At 37.0% G+C, this 20,828-nt stretch overlaps 2 long non-coding RNA genes across 7 annotated transcripts in view; one reads left to right on the top strand and one right to left on the bottom strand.

The window, feature by feature from the left end:
• LOC138919289 (uncharacterized) overlaps positions 1–10,691 on the top strand; it is a 62,615-nt gene extending 51,924 nt beyond the window's left edge. Inside the window, exons 2-3 of the long non-coding RNA XR_011429335.1 lie at positions 3,582–3,794; positions 10,434–10,691. This is a non-coding gene — a long non-coding RNA (uncharacterized lncRNA). The remainder of the gene's footprint in view (positions 1–3,581; positions 3,795–10,433) is intronic.
• Positions 1–20,828, bottom strand: part of LOC106781985 (uncharacterized) — a 327,364-nt gene that overhangs the window by 51,637 nt on the left and 254,899 nt on the right. For all 6 annotated transcript variants that reach the window (XR_011429326.1, XR_011429323.1, XR_011429324.1 and 3 more), the window contains 2 exons: positions 6,849–6,941; positions 2,523–2,546 (listed from right to left, as the gene is read on the bottom strand). This is a non-coding gene — a long non-coding RNA (uncharacterized lncRNA). The remainder of the gene's footprint in view (positions 1–2,522; positions 2,547–6,848; positions 6,942–20,828) is intronic.

Raw genomic sequence — 20,828 nt, 5'->3', positions numbered from 1 at the left:
AGAGGCTTCTACAGCTACAGCAAACGTTACATGGAGTCCAACTCTGACCCAGATAAACATAATACGTCATGTGAAAGGCCTCTTTCCCTCAGTTCCCATAAGGTCCAGCTTTCAACAAAAAAAAATTTACAAGGTATACTGAAAGGTAAGAAAGACCACAGTCTCGAAACCCAAAGCAAGCACCAGAACCAGGTCATACATGACACAGGTGTTGGAATTGGAAATATCAAACATAAAATTTGAAATGGCTAGAATTACTGTGTTAAGGACTCTAACGGAAAAAGTAGGGGCCAGCCTGGTCACTAGTGGTTAAGTTCATGCACTCTGCATCAGCGGCCTGGTGTTCACAGTTTGGATCCTGGATGCGAACCTGCACACCACTCATCAAGCCATGATGTGGTGTTGTCCCACATACAAAATAGAGGAATATTGGCATGGATGTTAGCTCAGGGTCAATCTTCCTCTCCGAAAAAAAAAAAAAGAAAACAAAAAGTAGACAACAGTTAACCACAGATGGGTATCGTAAGCAGAGAGATGGAGAGTCTAACAAAAAACTGGAATAATCACAAACACTGTGACAGAAACAAAGAATGCCTCTGGGCTCATCAATATGGAACATGGTCTAGGAAATAACAAGTGAGCTTGAATGTAGGTCAATAGCAACTTCCCAAACTGAAATGCAGGAAGAAAAAATAATGACAAAAACAGAACAGAATATTCAAGAATGACAGGATAATTTCAGAAAGTGTAACATATACATAACTGGATTACTAGGAGAAGAAAGAGAGAATGGAGCAGAGGAACTATTTGAAGTACTAATGGTCAAGATCTTTCCAGAATTAGTGAAGACCCTAAACCCAAGCAGCTCAGAGAGCACCAAGCACAAGTACCAAAGAAACAAAAAAACAACCCAACTACACTTAGTAACGTCATATTCAAGTTGCAGAAAATGCAAAACAAAGAGAAAATCTTTAAAGAAGTTGGAGGAAAAAGTAACACTTTACCAAGAAAGGAAAAAAACACATAGAGATAAGAATTATAGTGAACTTCTTTTCAGAAATCATACAAGTAAGAGAGTAGAAGGAAATACCTAAAAGGTTTAAGGAAAAAACTCGCCAACCTATAATCCTACATCCTGTGAAATTATCTTTCAAAAATGAAGGAGAAATAAAGACTTCCTCAGACAAGCAAAAACTGAAGGAATTCACCACCATCACACCTGCCCCATAAGAAATGTTAAATGTTCTTCAGGGAGAAGGAGAATGATAATAGGTCAGAGACTCAGCTCTACATAGGGAAAGGAAGAGCATCAGAGAAGAAATAAACTAAGGGTGAAATAAAATCTTCTATTTTCCTTATTCTTGACTGATCTAAAAGATAAGTGTCTAAAGTAAGAATAGTAACAATGTATTGGGTGATTGTAGCACTTGGGTAAGTCAAACGAGTGACAGTGATGTAACAAGGAATGGGAGGGAGGAACTGGGCATGCTCTGCTAGGAGGCACCTGCATTACAAGTGAAGAGGTACAGTGTTACCTAAAGGTGGACTTAGATGAATTAAAAAGATATACTGCAAACTCTAGGGTAACTGCTAAAAACATTTTAAAAATAAGTATAACTGCTATACTAAGAGAGATGATGAAATGGAATCATATAAAATATTCAATTAAAACTAGAAAAGGAAAAAAAGGAGAAAATGCTCCCATAGAGACTTCTTCTGGACATACATGACTCTTTGAAGAAATTGTGAGTAGCTGATATTCTTTTTAGTAAAGAATTGATTGTCAAATATAAGAGGAAATATTGGAAACCACAGAACTCTACATTGTGCAACCTTTCTCACAAAACATATTCCTATAATTAACTAGCTTGTTGCCTGTGCACATCTATTCTCTATATTGGGAGCATTCAGATTGGAGGACCTCTGTATTCCACTGTGTACTCCCTTTGGGACTCAATTAACTTTTTTTAAACTAGTCAAATGAAATCAAAGTATCCAGGACATTCAAAATTCATTCTTTTACTAAATTCCAAGATAGAGCCAATACCTGGAATATTTTGATGACTGCTGTGTGGAGGAAGATAGATATCAAGGTAAAAGAGAAATAAACACCCAGTAATTACAATTTCCCAGAGCCGATGTCTTGCAGGTGTCTGGTTCAAAGATGTTTCTCAATAAGAGGATCATCCAAGGGTGCTCCTGGTAGCTCGTTTTATGGTTCAAAACTCTTTCTTAATGATTTCAATCAGCGATTTATTTTCTGCAATAGGTTGGGAGGAACCTAATAATCATTCAAAATAAATTTTAAACAGCAGATGTCTTACATCTATATCCACTTACACCATTTTCGTCTATATTACACCAATGAAAGTCTGTCTTGTCCATACCTAAGTCTTTATTTATGTTCCTCGTCAAATATAAGATTGTTGTAAAACATTAATAATAAACATTTCAGAAGATTTAGGTTATTTATACTTTAAAATCAACTAAGTTTAGTCAAAAATTATTCGGTGAGCACTTACCATGAGACAAATTGACAAGTCCTCCTGTGGGATATAAAGATGAATAAGACATGAGGTCAAGAGAGTTCAGTGAACCACTCGTATGAAATAATCCCTTTTTTAATAGAATAGTTATTAATAAAACCCAAAGTCTTTTTTAGTTATTGTGTTCACAAGTTTTCACTAATGTTCAATTAGTCAATTAACAAATCTTTCTCAAGTTTTAACTTTGTGTCCAACTCTAAGTACTCAAGATCCAACAAGATGGCCTGTTACTATTCCTTCTTCCAATGCATGACAGACCTCATTAAATTATCTTGGCACATCTTCACTTTGGGCTTGGATGTACCTTTAGAATAATTTCAAACAGCTTAAGATATTTCTTCCATTTGATTTGCCATACAAGATGAAATCCATTTGCCAATCCTGGTTTAGATTAAAGATATGTAGTAATCACATTGTCACAAATAAGAATGATGAGTAGCATCTGGGTAAATGCTGGATCATATTCTAATTCATTCAAAGATATTTGAAGAACATTTTGGAAAAATAGAGAGACAATACAAACTGAAAATAAAAAGTTTAGGGATGAGTTGCACAGAAGAAGGGAATGAAGGCCAATAAGAATGCCTTACAGGACACACAGTTTACTGAATCTTCTTATTCTAAGGTAGATTATTGTGCTTACTTGATCTTTCAAAAATATTAAAACAAGACTAGAAAATAGTGTGTCTTCATACCAGAAAACCCTTATTTACTCCTTTAAATATTATATTATTTGTTATCATGATATGTCTAATAATAGATTTAAAAAAAATTTGTCTGCCATAATTTATAAAAGTAGACTTTAATGAATTGTCATCATCTGTGCTTGTGTCAATTTGGCCATATGAAGAATTAGATTATGTAAGTCTTTTGTCTTGGTACTATCCTACAAAGTTGAATCTTCACCCAAATTTGGATTCTTAAATATAATTTAAAATATCTTAAGAGATATTAAAGCATGATCTAGCATATAATTTAATTATAATATGTAGTATATAAAGGAGCATCTTATAACTTCTCAATGTTTCCACTTAGGACAAACAGAAGAGTTGAATAAAATTTAAAATAAGTGTTTCAAAGCATCAAGAGAGCTGCTGAAGCAACAAAGACAGAAGTGACTAAGATTCCAGATGGAGACACCTGTGGAGAGATGAACTTACAATCTTCAGCAGCCTTCTTTCATGGGGATATATGTCAATTGGGGTGTGGACAAGAGATTGAGAATTTGAGTTTTGCCCTGGCAGAAAGGTAATGTTAGAGAACAGAAACTCACAGAGCCTGTGCAGTCTCACACACTACAGTAACAACAGTAAACACTTGAAGGATATTTCACTCCAGAAAATTTTCCCCTCGAGACATTTGCTGATTTCTGAAGTTTCATGGGGCAGGAGACAAAGAAGCTAAAACAAAGAACATCTGTGAAAGGCAGAGCAGAGATTTTGACAAACTTATTGTTCAAAAGAGACAATGATTTGCATTAGGACCCACTGTGAAGGGGATGTGGTGAACACAATCTCAGTGGAACAGGCTCTCAACTGAAAACAGTGGGGAGCCACCCCAATTAACAGGGCATACGTAATTGGCCTACATCCAATTAAGAGAGGCAGACTTAGTTTTACCAAAACTGTATGCAGTACCTACCAAATTCTATTCCTCTTGGATTAAACTGATCAGTCCCCACTCTATCTGCCTAGAAGAGGAAATTGTGACTTTATCTGAAAGAAAAGAATATCATCTGAAGCCTCTAGAATTTGATATAAATGATGTTCGACACTCAATAAAAAAATTGCTAGGTGTGTAGCCATAGGACCATATGACCAAAAACCAAGAGACTAAATAGATGATAGAAACAGACACAGCTGATCTAGCCATCAGAGTTTAGTGACAAGGATTCAACACACCTCTGAATAATACGTTCAAGAACAGAGAATAAAGGACGGAGAACATAGATGAAAATACAGAAAGTTTCACCAGAGAAGTAGAATATATAAAAGGAAATTCAGAAATAAAAAATTTATCATATCTAAAGTTAAGAAAATGAAAAGATAAGCCACATAATTTCAAAACACATCTGATAAAAGATTTGTATCCAAGTTTAATTTAAAAATAAAAAATACTCGTAGAACTCAATAATGAGAAAATAACAATCCGATAAAATGGATAAGATATTTTAACAAGAATGTCCTCAGAAAGGTTTTAGTGTTATTGAGGGAAATAAATCTTTTGTATTTTATACAAAATAAAATCAATATTTTGTATTATACTAATAATTCAGGGATGAATGTTGTAATCTCTATGATAATCATTAAAGACATGTTATATCAATGATTATATTAATTTATTATATTAATTAATATATACTAATATATATTATATAATAATATTGTATATTTTATATAATACATATAATGTACATTGCAAGAAAATAGAGGGGAAAAAATAGTAAAAGTATTCATTCTCCAGAATAATCCAAGAAAGGAAGGAAAAGAAACCTAAATATTTGAGACAAAAAAGATATTGTCTCAAATATATAATCAAATGTCTTAATAATTAAAGTAAATATAAACTAAATAAAAAGCTTAGTTAAATGGCTAAAATTCTCATACTGGATAAAAATACAAATCCAATTCTATTCTGCTTACAAGGAATAATTAAAGAAACCAAAGAATAGAAAAAAATACCATAAGAACATGAACCAGGGATAAAGCAAACTAAACTTTAAGGCAAGAAGCATTGTTAGGGACAAAGAGAGACATGTTGTAACGATAAAATTGCCAACCCAATAGGAAGATAAAATAATTCCAAGTTTGAACACACTTAAGAATATGGATTCAAAATACATAAAGCAAAATTGATGGAATAAAAAGAAAGACATATTCAAACTAATAGTGGGAAATTTTTAAATACCTTGTCATTAATTAATAGAATAAGTAGACAAAAAGTAAGAAGGATAGTGTATATTCCGGGCTATGCTGCTCTCACTAGATGAGTCCAGAAATAAAGTTTAATAAGTTTGGAAAATTTTATTTAATTGATCCCATCACATATTATACTTTCACAATGACCAACAGCATAATGAAAACAATGGTGAAGTTCTGCATTATCAAAATGTACACGTTTTCTAAATTTGTTTAATCATGTAAATTTTTTCAATATAGCTTTTATTAAAGTAGCTTAGAAAATGCATTCTGTAAAACACACTTTGTGAAATATTGATCTGGTTTTGCAGTTTCAAAATATATGACTTTTTTTCCAGGAACATAATCTATGCAATATTGGGTTTGACTTCCTAAAAAAGTCTGGGTTTATTATGTAGACATTATGTTAGTTATTATTCAAATTATAGACTTTGCAAATTTCATCCCTTCAAATGAACAAGTTACCAATTGCATTTGTAAATAATTTAATTTATAAAATCATTTAATTTTAGATATATATCTTTTGGAAATAAATCTAGTGCTGCAAAGTGTTGTTGTTCTGTAAATTGCAGATTCTGAAAAAGAACACTTAGATTCTATGTCCTACAACTTAAGACCACATATGTTCTCCCAAAATTACCTGCTTAATACTGTTACTGGGAATATATTTTAAACTTAATTTTAAGGTGCGACTTCAGAGTTAAATATTAAATTAAAAGCGCACATAAACCCAGTGTTTTGTACCTTTTAAATTTTGACCAAGCTTGTACATCATCTGAAGACCCTTAGTAGATCCAGACAATGTATTAAAAGCAGTTTTCATAAACAAACATTTACGAAAACCTTTCTAGTTTACAAAATTTTTTATTTGCTCCTGTCAGGCAGAGGTATATAGGTCTAGTATTAATATTCTTATTCATTTTACACATTAGAAAATTGAGATTCAAAATCCCACTCCTTTTGCCTGCACCACTCTGTCTCGTCTTCCATGATCACTGAGCCCTCTCCTTTCTTACCTCTTGGCAATACAGAGTGCTATTAACCGTGACCTATTTCCCCAAACTCTCTCCAGAAACAGTGATGAATTTAATTATATACCAAAAAGGATATTTGTTTAATGATGAGACTGTTAATACAGTGAAAAGACAGGTGACTAATGAGAGCAATAAGGGATTAATATCTAGGCTGTACAAGAAATGTGTAAATCAGTAAGAAAAAGACATCAATCCCAAGAGAAAAACGGGTAAAGGATATGAACAGGCCATTTTTAATAAATAAAATACAAAAGGCTAACAACCCTAGAAAGAAATACTCCAATTCATTAGTAGTAGAAGAATTGTGAGCCCCCCCATATTCTCACATCAGTCCACAAGTGAAGGTGTACCTGGATACTCTCTGCCACTTTATTTGGAGTGGTGGAAAGCTGGAGACAATCTAAGCGACCTTCAGTGGGAGGGTGGTAGCACACCATTCAGCACTATGCCGTAAGAAAAATAATGAGTTAGATGTATATGGCAACAAAATTGGATCTTAAAATTAAATCCAAAATATAACATTTACATAAATTAAGAATGTATGCCTACAAAGCAATATTTCATATTTTGCTAGACCATAAAGAAGCAAAAAGATACACATTAAACAGTTTGGATGATTGCCTACAGAAGGAGAGAGACAGCAGACAATGTGAATAAAGAGAAACAACGGGGAAAAATAAATATAAAAAACATTTTCTTCCCACACACCTCTTCAATCTGTCTGCTTCTCTCCATCCCCAGTAATCCAAACCCCCTTCGTCTCGGGAACATCCTGATTTCCTTGTCTCCTTCTACTTTCCTCCTTTGTTTTTTCCACTTTGGACACAGTGACCTTTAAAAATCCAAATCTCTTCATCTTACTCCCTTTTAAAAACTCTTCCAAGGCTTCCTTTAGCTTTCTAGATAAAGATCAAATCCTTAAAACAACCCTACTGCTCCAGTCTCACTTTGGGCATTCTGTTCCTTGAAAATGCTCTGATGCTTTTATGTCAATGCCTCTGTCTAGAATGTTCTTTCTTCTTCTCACCTGTGTTGTACTTGTCTTTCAGATCTTCCCTCAGAGCCATCTCTCAACTGACTAGATCACATCCCTTTACTACACTCTCAAGAGCACCTTGCGCTTATTATTCACGTCACTCACCATGGTGTGTAATTACGTCTGGGAGTTATTTCAATAATTTCTGTTTCTACAAATATTTATAAGCTCCTTGAAGGAGAGACCGTATCCATTTTGCTCACCATTATAGTCAAAGAACTTGAAAGAGTGCCAGATGCATAGCTGGCCCTCGGTCATCATTGTCCATTAAACAAATTAGTAAATGTAAGAATCCTGCTTTAAGGAAAATATTGGACACCTGCTTTCATAATTTAAAACTGAGAGACTTGTGGAAGGAAGTTTAGAATAGTAGTAATAATAAAAAGGCTATGAGTCAGAGAAAGAAATGATGTTCAAAAGGGAAAAGCATGAAATAAAATCAAGACATCCACATGGCACATTACTTCTAGATTTAGCTGTTAAATGATTATTATAGATGTGAAAAAGACAAGCATCATGTACCTATTTTACATTTTTTTGTTCAGAATCTGTGTATAATTCTATAGCTGTTGAAAACAAGTTTTTAAATTGTATTCCAAATGACAGCTTTTAAACAATAATATTTTTTCTGAAAGAAAGCCAGGAGATTTTACATCACAGATGTCCAAGTACCCAAAGATTCATTGTGCAGAAACTAATTCCAAAATATTCCTTTTTAAAATTTGCTTACGCATTTCCTTATGTAAACACAAGTGAAGACAGTTCGACATAAGAGAAGAATGAGACTGTTTCTACACTTTTCAAGTATACACCATCTGTTTTTTAATTCTGTGGCATTCCAGCTAGCCTAAAGAAACCCCTGGGGAGAAACCTGTAAATGGTATACCCCGAGCCCGCTCATTTAATAGTGACAAGCACACATGGAAGCTGTAAATTAGGGGAGCAAATCCATGTTTCCCATTGAAACTAGTCTAGTCAAAGAGAGGAAGCCTCAGAAACAGGATATTTATCATTCAGAAGCCAATGTCAATCAGCCTCCATATGTTTTCAAAGTAAAATAAAAAACGATCAGGGCTTCTTATGTGCCAGGTGCTTCACAAATATTATGTCACTTAATCTTCCACCTAAGCCCTTTGAGGTATACATAAATGTCAACATTTACAGAGGAAGAAGAAACTGAGACTCAGAGAAGTTCAGTAATTGACTGGAGAAACACAGCTAGGTAACCATAGGGTAGGCCTCCAAAGTCTTCACGTTTCCACTCAGTCCTGCTTTAAAGGATTCCTCGTCCCTTCTTCAAAGCTCAGTCTTTCGCAGCCTGTGACTGTATCTCTAGAGCTCTTCTCAAAATTTTACTCCTCCAACCAATTGGCGTCTGTCAACTTTGAACACTCACCTGTAGTTACTATGATAGAATTAGACACTTATGGACCCGTTGCTCATCTACCTAGATGGTGAGTAGCTTGAGACCAATTTCTATTTTACATCTTGTTCTCGCTTTTCCTCTCCTTGGTCACAGAATGTCTTGGGCAAACATTTACCTCTAAGTACTAAAATTTAACATGTGAATAGTTGAAAGAATAGCATAATAAATGAAACTATCATTTCCAACTTTCAGGTGAATATATTAGCTTGGCCTCATATTTAGGTCAATTTGACTTTAATGTTTTCTAAATGAAATTAAGCCAACAAAAGTTTCCTCTCATCAGGAGTTTGCCTCATTAATTAAGGACTTTGAGGAAGGGACAAATCCCCAAGCTAATCCTAAGTAGACCCCTCCTACTCGATGCCCATGAGCATTATTTTTCCATTAAACGAAACTGAGGAGACCACCCTTCCAAAGACCAAGCCCCTCAGATATATGGATTTTCCTTCTTAAGCTTGGATTCCTGTTCATACTTGTGAATTTAATCTAAATAGTCTTCAGTAAATTATTTAACTTTATGTCAGTGTGCTCACCCATGAAAAAGGTTGTAGTAATACGTAATGAGATATCTTCAAGGATTAAATAATGTATTTAGAGTAGACATGGTTTAGAGAAAGTTCTCAATCAATGTTTCTCTTCTTTTCATTGCATTCTAAGTTCTCATTGGCTCTTGTTCTTTCTCAGATTCTCTTTTCTTCTATAATTTATTTCTTCACAAATACCCTCCAGTCTTGACCTGCTTATTCTGAGTGAATTTCTCTCAAACTTCAAGATTCTTCCTAACTGGAGTCTCTATCAACCCGCTATTTCTTCCCCTTACTCTAGAATAGCCTGGGACTTTATAGCAAAGATTATTTTTCAAATGGGTAGGTTGTGGTTGTATAACTCATCTGGAAGTTGAGCATGTCAAAACTTTCATTAAATTCATATGTCCTGCAGAAAGAGGGTAGAACATTGTTATGTCCCTCTCAGTATTTCTATAGGAAAGCAGTGTGTCTGCATTGAATTAGAGTCCCATGTCCCTGTCTCTAGCCTAGCTGGAGCTATTTCCAAATCCATCATGACTTTTGAGAGATAGGATGGCTTGCTACAAGCCTCACTTCCAGTCAACCTGACGTTATGATTCTAGTCATACATCTGTGCTATGGCAATTATAATAACAAGAAGATGTAGGAAAATAATTAAGGAAAAGATAATACTCTTCAATGGTCATAAGGAATAAATACTAGCATAGTCTGTAGGGTAGGGAGGCTTATTGCTTAGGCTTAATGGTAACATCAATGGCACTGTGTTGGTTTTAAAACATGGTCCCCAAAATTCTTTTGACCCTCTCTCATCAAAGGGTCTATGTCTCTTACCCTTAAATCAGGGCTCGCTGACTACTTGAGCAATAGAATATATCAGAAATCATATTGTAAGACTTTCTAGGCCCAGGAAGCAAAAATTTGGTAACTTCCATTTCCTGTTTCTTAGGACACAGCACCACACAGGAGGGAAGCCAAATCAGCTCACGAAGAAGCCCACGAGGAGATGAACCAGAGGCTCTGGCCCACAGCCCTACGGAGCTCCAAGCTGAAAGTTAACACCAACTTGCTGGTCATGAGTTGAGTCCTCTTGACAGTGGAGCTTCCAGGCTTCACCAAATGCCTTGTGGAGCAAAGATGAGCTGTTCCCATCAAAACCTACAAAATTCTAGGTTTGTGAGTAAAATAAATCACTGATGCTATTTGAGCCATCGTGTTTTAGGTGATTTGTTAGGCATCAATAGATAACTGAAATAGGCACATATTCAAAGGCATCAGCGTTGCTTGATGAAGGTTGAGGGAGTGAATGTCACAAGGTGGGGCTGTGCCCTCTCCGCTCCCTATGTTCAAATAGGCTCTGAGATGTTCCCACCCGACCTCTCCATGATTCTGCCATATCCATATATGCATACACACACAGTTGATCTCTACTTATTCACAGATTATGCATTTGCAAATTTGCCTACTCACTAAAATTTATTTGTAAACCCTAAACTAACACTCACAGCACTTTAATGATCATTTGTGGACATGCACAGTGATGCAAAATTTGAGTCATTCACCACAGATGTTCCCGGCCAAGACTGAATGAGTCAATGCTGCTCTCCAGTTTCAGTTCTCCTACGGTAAACAAAAGTCTCTTTTATGGTCTATTTAGTGACACATTTTTCATAATTTTGTGTTTATTATTGGTGATTTTGCCATTTAAAATGATCCCCGAGGGGCTGGCCCCGTGGCTGAGTGGTTAAGTTCGTGCGCTCCGCTGCAGGCGGCCCAGTGTTTTGTTGGTTCAAATCCTGGGCACGGACATGGCACTGCTCATCAAGCCATGCTGAGGCAGCGTCCCACATGCCACAACTAGAAGGACCCACAATGAAGAATATACAACTATATACTGGGGGGCTTTGAGGAGAAAAAGGCAATAAATAAAATCTTTAAAAAAAAATAAATGACCCCCGAGCATCATGCTGAAGTGCTGTCTAGTGTCCCTAAGTGCAACAAGGCTGTGATGTGCCTTGAGGAGAAAATGTGTCTTAGATAAGTTTGGTGCAGGCATGACCTACAGTGCTGTTGGCTCGAGTTCAATGTTAATGAAACAGCAGCGCCTGTTAAATAAGGCATCTTTAAACAGAAACACATATTAAACAGGTTTTTGTACTCATTGGTTGATGAAAATGTTATGACCAGAGATCACAGGAACCTAATCTTATCTTTTCTGTAGGAACATTGGTTCAGTAAACGCAAATTCAGCGTTCACGGCTACTTTATAGAACAGAACTATCATGAATAATGGAGTTTATCAACTGTATATACTCCAACCTAATATCTCACTGATTCTGCCTAACTTCCAGCTATATCTGTGTACACACTCACACATACACACACACGATAGAATGATAGTATAGGAAATCACCAATGTAAATTATGAAACATCAGTTCTGTTCTATTCATCCTATTACAGTATAAAATTCATTGAAATATGTGAAAAACTAGCAGTGTCCTGTAATGGACAGACCTGCTAATATCATAGCCAAGTAATCTGTTTCTCAACCACCCACATCACTCACAGATCATTTTATCCACACTTCACCTTTTAAACAGGGCATTGTTTTCCAGCTAAGAAGTAAGGAGAAATCATGATTTCCCACATATAATGTGAATTTGATGAAAACTATGTCACATTGAAATGTATATGATCAGGTAATTACATGACAAAGATCATTGTGGCTGATTAAAGTTGGCTGTTGTAAATAGACTCATTAATACCCCAAACTCTTAGGTGTGAACAAAGCTTTTGTCTACCACTCATCTGCTCTTCTCCTCACTGATAAATTCATTGGTCCGCTTTTAGAAGCTGACCTCCTTCTGAACGTGTGATGATTATGTGATAGAAAGTCTGCCTCCCCAAGTGTTAACTTGTATTTCATTCCCTGTATCTAGACTCAAAAGCAATGTCCTTTCTCTTTAGAGAATTGGTTCATGACAGCTGAAGAGTTGGACACAAAAGACTTTCTAAATCTAACTTTTCCTACATGAACTGTAAGTTATCATCCATCATCTTCTCCCTCTTCCAGATGTTACTCATCCCTCGATACACACTCACACTCACACACACACACACACTCAATCTTTTGATGTAGACATGCTGGAATGTTGGGAGAGAACAGTATTTTGTCAGACGAGGAAACAGAGCTGAACATGTAACAAGGGACCAAATTCTAATTTTAAAGAAAGAAGCTCAGTAGAATCCAAGGTTTTAATTCCATGCTATGGGGCCTCCCTTGTGCTAGGGGGAAAAAAAGGGAGAAAATATACACAAAACTGCTTTTATTATGTTGTTGTCTTAATGAAAATCTTGATAAAAGAAAATGTAACTTTAGAATGAAAAGGACATTTGGGCTCATTTTCTAATGCAACACTTTTATTTTATTTATTTTTCTTCCAGCTTTATTGTGATATAATTGTCAAGTAACATTATGTAAATTTAAGCTCTACAACATGATGATTTGACGTGTGTACATATTGTGAAAGGATTACCACAATATGGTTAGTTAACAGATCTGTCATCTCACATGGTTATCGTTTTTTTTTTGTGCGTGGTAAGAACACTTAAGATCTACTCTTGCAGCAACTTTCAAGTATACAATATGGTAATGTTATTTACAGTCACCACGTGGTACATTACATACCCAGAACTTACTCATCTTGTAACTGAAAGTTTGTATCCTTTGATCAGCATCTCTCTGTTTTCCCCATCTCAGGCCCAGGCAACCATATATAAGTGAGATCACACAGTATTTGTCTTTCTCTGTCTGACTCACTTCACATAGCATAATGCCCTCAAGGTCCATCCACGTTTTCACAAATGGCAGAATTTCCTTCTAAACAAGGAAACGGAGGCCCAAAGAGATAATGTAACCTGACCAAGCTCTCACAGCTTTCTGGTGACAGAACTTGAAATAGAACCCATCTCAATGCTATTATTTTTGTGTTGTAGTTGAGTTAGGAAATATCAGAGAACACCCAGAAAGAAACATTATGTCAACGTTCTTAGTGGATTGATGTAAATCACAGAAAACTTTTAGGCTATACCCTAAGAGTTTATAATCCCTCTGATTTATACATAAAAATCTATGTGGTGATACAGTACTATTAATTCTTTTATTGATACACCATTGAGATGACTGTCTTAGGACTGCTTATTTTACAGACATGTAAAGTTATTCTCTTTTTTTAAAAATGTTGTTGGCACCAGCATAGAACACTTCTTCCCCATTATAGCTGTGAAATTCCAGCCAGTAAAGCTGCCTCAGCCTTTTGGAGAATGACCACTGTCTTCAACTAGTAATAGAAGCACTAATCTCTGGTGAGAAATTAAAGCAATTGGCTGCAGGCAAGAATCACTGATATTATGATCCTGGAGCCAGACACAGAAGAGAAAAGCAAATGAACATCACCCCCACTTGTGTTTCCGCTGGTCTCTGGAGTCAAAGAAGCATAAAAAGACTGTGACCCTTGTGTGAGGTCAGTATTAGCCTGTGGACAGTGGAGCAATGGAGCAAGGGAGAGTGAGCCTGGAAATCTGTTCAGTACTTAACTAATATGTTCATAGAAAACCGGATTAGTTTTGGCCAGTTCAAACCAGCATCTGATCTGAAGCAAGTGTTATTGCCTTGTGACTAGTTTCCTTACTGAGGTTGTCTGATTCACTTACAGTGTTTTGCCATACCAAATTGGTTAGCTAATTTGAATAAGGAACCCAAATATGTTATTTCTTCCCCAGACATCTCTCAATAACAGTTAGTTTCTTTCCTTTCTCATATCCAAAACATAACTATTAAATGGGAACATCTTAATAATTTTGAGAAACTCAAGAGAACCCCTCTGAAGTATAAAATATGAGTAGGACATGGTACATGACTCATGGTTAAAATATATTTTAGCTGATGTTCAAGGCTCTGCATGGCATAACTCCAGGGGCATCATTTATAACATGTTTTTACACAAATGGAGCATCCAGACTATTAGTCTGGTTTAAAAAAACCAATTCTGAGAGATGGGGTAATGGAATAGTATTATGTGTCAGGAAAGCATGGACTATGTGCAAAGCCTTGACCCAGAGGAGAGAGACATGAAGAACATGGTAATAAGGGAAAAAGTGAGGGATATGAAATAATAATCTAGTTTGGGGAGGAAGCCAAACATTGTTCAGGCAATCAGGGGAGATATATATTACATCCACACATAAGATCACAAAAACGACAGAGCTGAGCTATGCCAGTGGAGGGGGCCTCAGTTTCCTGTTCCCGACGAGTCTAGTAGCTCCCTTGTGGGCTCTTTATTTCCATCTTGTTCAGTCATGCCCAAAGCTGTTCTTCACTCTGGATTTTAGAGTTATTTTTTTTTTAATTAGAAGCCAGATCATATTGCCGCCCTGACTGAAACCTCGAAGGGTCATTCCTACACGAATTGGCTTGTCTACAGCGGGCCACGATCTGACCTCTACTTGCCTCTCCATCTCCTGCTGACATCTTGCACCTTGTTCCTACCGCTGTATCTCCTACCCCTAATGCTCAGCCCGTCAGCCTTCTTCCTCCTCCTGGACTAGGCCAAGAACATCCACACTTTAGCACTAGTGCACTCGCCGTTCCTCAGTGTGGAACATTCTAGCCTGAGATATTTTACGCCTGGACCGCTCCTGGCATTCGGATCTCAGCTCAAATGTTACTTCCTTAGTGAGGGCTTTTCTGAGCATCTAACTTAAATTAGTGCACCCTGACACACAACTTTCTTTTGTGTTATGGTATTTTATTTCACTTATATAACTTGTCATTTGCTGAGATTATCTTGATATATTTTTTTGTTTACCATGTCTGCTACCTCCTCTCTCTGTCCCGTTCTCTGCCATACTCCCTCCAGCAAGAACTTCACCTGGCACATAGTAGGCAGTCATTATGTGTTTAAGGAGGAAGTCAACAGACTAACTGGATATTGCTTTGCCAATAATTTCAGCTCTCAAATCAGTCTAGAAATAAGCAAGAGGAATTGCTACTTTGAACTTGATTCTTTGCAACAAGGAAAACTGACTGAGTCAATGGGAGTGATAGTAACTTTGGAGAATGTGAACAATGTTCTTGGACTTAATAATCAAGCTGTGGAAAGGAATGCTGGGAGGCAGCCAGACATCCACTCAGGACTTCAGGAAAGCACATCTCAAAAAGTATACAACAAATTAGGTATGACTGCATGGCCAGAGATTCTAAAAGGGAAGATTGCTTTAGAGGGATGGAAGAATAACAATGACATTCTGATAACACAGTCACTCATTATATTTTTTTAAACAAAAAAATAGAGCCTTAGGTACTGTCTGGGATGAGATCATATTTTAAAAAGACACATACAAAAGACAGAATAAACAGTGTATAAACAAAAATGAAAACAAGAGTGCCATAAATCCGTAAGAACCATGATTCATAGCTCAAAATGGGTTTTAGAGCACAAAAAACACAATACAGAGCTTAAATGACTTTAAAAAATTACAATTAGCTCTTCCCAGAGTGAGAAGAACAGGAAATGCCAAATCCATTTGGTGAGACAGAGAAGGTTAGGGAGAGACTAAACTCTTGATGTTGTTTTGCTTTCAACTTCTGCATCAAGAGAAATTACTTTCAAACGATAGAATAAGACAAATAAATTAACAGCCCAGGGTATTAAAACAACTTGTAATTACACAATCTTTAAAGAATAATGTTAAATAGTATGGGGGGGGTCGGTTCTCATCTTAAAGCTCACGAAGGGCAAAATGAATTTTTGAAACTACATACCTATTAATTTGGATCTTCGTGGTAGTAGTCTAAAGTATGTTATTGAGGTTGTAAGGGAGGGTATCTTAAAGTATTGTCCATGAACCAGGAACATGGCAGGACGTTAAAACAGACAAACCAACCAACACAACCACCACCGAACCGTTCCTCATATAAATAAGCTCAGGAAGTGTTGGGTTAATTGAAGTTAAACAAGGCTCTTCATTCCTGCAAAACTCCTCACTTTACAGCGTGCAATATGCACTGAGATTTCCAAGAAAGGGCACACAGTATGTGGTGTTTCTCAAATTTATCTGATCATGGAAAAGTTTTCCTCCTTTTTCCTTTAACATCTCATGCAACTAGTATCTTGAAGAATGTAATTTGGAAAACAGTGTTCTGGCGGCATGATGTGGGGTTTCATGCTAAGTTCTCTTGCATTAAACACTTAATAACTTAAATGAAGACAAGGGAGCCTGCTTATCACATCTACAGCCAACACAAAGCTGGGAGAGACGGCTGAGATGATGGATGACTGAATCAAGTTTTAAAAATATTATGACAGGTTGAAATATTGGGCTGAAACTAACAAGATATTATTGGGCTCCAAGATCATCTCATATGTGCAGGACAGGAGACACCTGGCTTAATAGCAATTTCCATGAACAAACTCTAGAGTTTACTTGATAATAGACTCCACATGAGCCAACAATGTGTTGCCACTGCAAACAAAAACAACATAGTAAAACTGTTATGCTGGGACGTCTTCACAGATGAAAAAGCACCTAGACAGGGGCGTTCCAGACTCCATTGTCTCCAGTCCTGGTCAGACAACCTTGGGAAGCTGGAGTTAGAGATTGAAATGTGCTCAGACAAGGACCATAAGAAAGGGGAGGTGGCTGAATGCCATTTCAGGATAGGAACACTAACTGGAAATGTTTGGTCTAGAAAAAACAATGCTTGTAGGCCAGCCTGGTGGTGTAGTGGTTAAGTTTGCGTGCTCTGCTTCCGTGGCCCAGGGTTTGAGGGTTCGGATCCTAGGCATAGACCTACACACTACTCATCAAGCCATGCTGTGGGAGCATCCCATATGCAAGGTAGAGGATGATTGGCAACAGATATTAGCTCAGGGACAATCTTGATCACCAAAAAAAAAAAGAGAATGCTTGCACTAGGCTCTGTATAAGGAAACACTTTCTGATCGTTCACACTTCAAGGAGAAACAAAGTAAAATGCTGACTTACAAGATGGTGAGCTCTTTATTGCTAGATATATTCAAGTCAGGCTGGGTGATCATCTCTCCAGGATGTTGTAGGTGGAATTCCTACACTGACCCCCACGTTTCTAGTCTAAATGGTTTCTAGGAGTCTATTAAATGATGCATTTCAACATTGTTTTTCTGGTCACTGGAATCTTGTAATATTTTGATATACAGTGCTGTAAAATACTTACTAGATCTGGAAATAACCTTTGAGATAATCTATGTAAGACTGCTTTTTAGAGGTGAGAAGCCAAGGCTCAGAAAATTTGCATCCTTTCATTTGCTAGATGTTTCCTGGGTGCTTGAGATGTGCAAGACCCTGAAATATGTGCTGTAGAGAATACCACCATGAACAAGGAGAACTTGCTTGCCATAAGCTTATTATCTAGTGTAAGAAGATTGACAAACAAACAGCCAAAGACAATGCAGATACAAAACATATGTACTTGAGGAATAAGCAATTCCTTCTGATTGGCAAATAGGAAAATGTGGAAGTTGGGAAGGTGTTCCAGCAGAGAAAACATTAGCAAACTCAGAGGGAGTTTTGGAAGTGGCTTTCGTGGAGTTGGAAGTGGTCTTGCATAGGACCAACCCAAGGTAAAGGACCCTGTGGCCCTTGGAAGCAGACTCAGGCCCATTTGGACCAGGGATACTGAGATCCAGCTTCCTGCTAGCTTGAACGGATCTCAAAGGTGTACCTAGGTTCCTGGTGGGCACATCACTTTAGGCCCACAAACTCATTGTCCCGTAAGGGAGGGTGTAGACGAAATACGGACAGAGTGAGCTGTTATAAAGCTCAGGGCCAAGGGCAGGAGTCACTCTTTCACTAGTGTAGAAATTTCGATGTTATTCCAAGGCCATATGGGAGCCATCTGAGTTCTCTGCAAAGGGAAGTGGCATCATTCGCCTAAGGTCATGCTGCTGGGCCTGGAATCTGCATTTCCACATCCCTAATCCACCATGTGCTCCATTACTCCACACTGTACCTATTATTACCTATTAAGATCTGCATTCCACATTGATTGAACTCTAAATTAATCTTGATGGGCACCTAATATAAAGAATACCTTTAGATATGGATCTGAAACAACACACATGAACATTTCCAAGAGGATTCAATCAACGCCTATTCAGATTAAATACTAACTTTACTTAAGGGGTTAAGAAAATATGAAGAATAAAGTACTAGAAGTGATTAAGTCAGCCCTAAAATAACTGTAGTATTTATTGAACACTCCACATGTACAAGCATTGCTTTTAAGCCTTGCAGCAACTCAGTAAGATAGATATTATTAATCCCCATCAGCAGATGAGGAACTGGGATTGTCAATATAATGCCAGCCAGTAAGCCACTAGACCTTAGAACAAGCCCAAATTTGTCTGACTCCAATGCTCACGGTATTCCCTCTACGGCACTCAATAGTCTACTGGGGTAGGGAAGGCAGTCTTGTTCAGATTGTCCTTTTCTACATGTTAATCTCCATTTTATAAGAAAAATAACAGAATGTAAATCCTCAAAACAACGAGTGTACTTTATACTTTCTCTACCCCTCTGAATGCAATCGGTACAGCAATAACATAGAGCAGGCAATTTAATCCAATTCAAAAACCATTGATTCATTTAGCAAATATTTTTGAAAAGTCTCCTATGTGCCAGGCACTGTTCTTGGCCCTGTGGATACATTAATGAACAGAAGATGCAAATTCCCAGCCCTTATGTGGAATTCAGTTTCTTGCGACCATAAGACTGAGGTCCTTGTGTTCTTGGTTGATGTCAGGGAAGACGGTTCTCAGCTTCTAGAGGATGTCCACCATTCCCTGACACATGGTCCTCTCTGTAACATGCTAGTTGCTCATTCAAGGCCAGGAAGAGAAAGTCTCTGCTGCTTCCAGTCTTTGACTTCTGTCTCTGATCTCTGGATTCAAATTTATAGGGCTCATGTGATTAGGTCAGGCCCACCCAATTTATCTCTATTTAGATTAACCAAAAGTGAGCTGCTCAGTAACCTTAAGTACATCTGTACAATTTTCAGTAATTAAATCTAATCTGCAGTATTTAAATCTCTACTTAAACTTAATAATCTTAATTACATCTTCAGGAGTCCCTTTTGCTACATAACGTACCATAATCACCGGCATGATATCTCATCATATTCATAGGTTTCATCCACACTCTAGGAGGAGGAGATTATATAAAGGCGAGACACTAGAGGCCATCTTTTGTCCACCAAAGGCAGTAAAGGAGCTTGAGGATTAATTTCTTCCAGTCCTTTGCTTTATATTTTCCATTCATTAATTCACGTATCTAATATATGCTTACTGAGCATTTACTGCATGTGTGCTATGTCAGGGGCTGCAGTTCAGTGACAGAGTAAGACAGAAGTCACTGCCTTCAAAGGACTAAAAGCCTGAAAGGGACATTTCAATAAATATTAGAAATAATAAAATCGTATGACAATTGCAATAAAAGAAGTATGTAAATCTGTAGCTTGGCACAGTGGAAGTGATCAGTCATTTAGAAGGACCAGAGAGCATTATGGAAATGATGCAATACCTACTATATTAATAAATGAACTCAAATCCTTCTGAAAAAATAGCCTTTATTTTCAGAGTTTCATGGAAGGAGTTATGATGGACACATATTCTCCCTTACTAACATTAATACTAGCCTGTTTCTATTTAACAGCTACGAATGCTGAATTTTCCCATTTCTACTGAAGTGTACCTTACAAGGTGTGGCTACTTACGCCATGGGCTAGTCAATTTTTCAGTTAAGTCTGTAAAGTGAAATTGATGAGTCTATGGAGAGGTCTTTCTATATTCATGAATGAGGTCAGAAAGATCCCAGTTCTATTAACAATAACAGGAACTACTGGTTTTAAACTTTTTTCCATATGCAGGTTAGAAATTAGGTTAAGTCATACCACTAGTAAATCTGTAGCAAGATCCCACAGGGCAATAAAAACAGTGAACACATTCATTTCTTGGCTTATATATGGAAAAAGTACATGGATGCCTGGGCTCCAAAGGAATAACTTTGTACAGTTCTGTTTGTAGATACACATGGTCTGTATAAACAGATGAAGGGTCCTTGGCTTCCTTTGGAACCAGGAAGGGTAGTGAGAGTCTAGCAGCCAAAAGCAAAACACTGATTGTTGGCTACGAACAAGATTGATCAACGGTCTGGGAGCTTCAACTCGCCATTCTATTTTCTTAGCAAGCACTTCATCTTGTGCCAGCCACTGCTGTGCACGCTGTTTGATTTTGGTGACTGGCTATT

The sequence above is a fragment of the Equus caballus genome, chromosome 19 (assembly GCF_041296265.1).
Source record: "Equus caballus isolate H_3958 breed thoroughbred chromosome 19, TB-T2T, whole genome shotgun sequence".
Classification (NCBI taxonomy): Eukaryota; Metazoa; Chordata; class Mammalia; order Perissodactyla; family Equidae; genus Equus; species Equus caballus.
The sequence above is the reverse complement of the archived record's forward strand: the minus strand, read 5'-3'. Positions and strand labels throughout refer to the sequence as shown.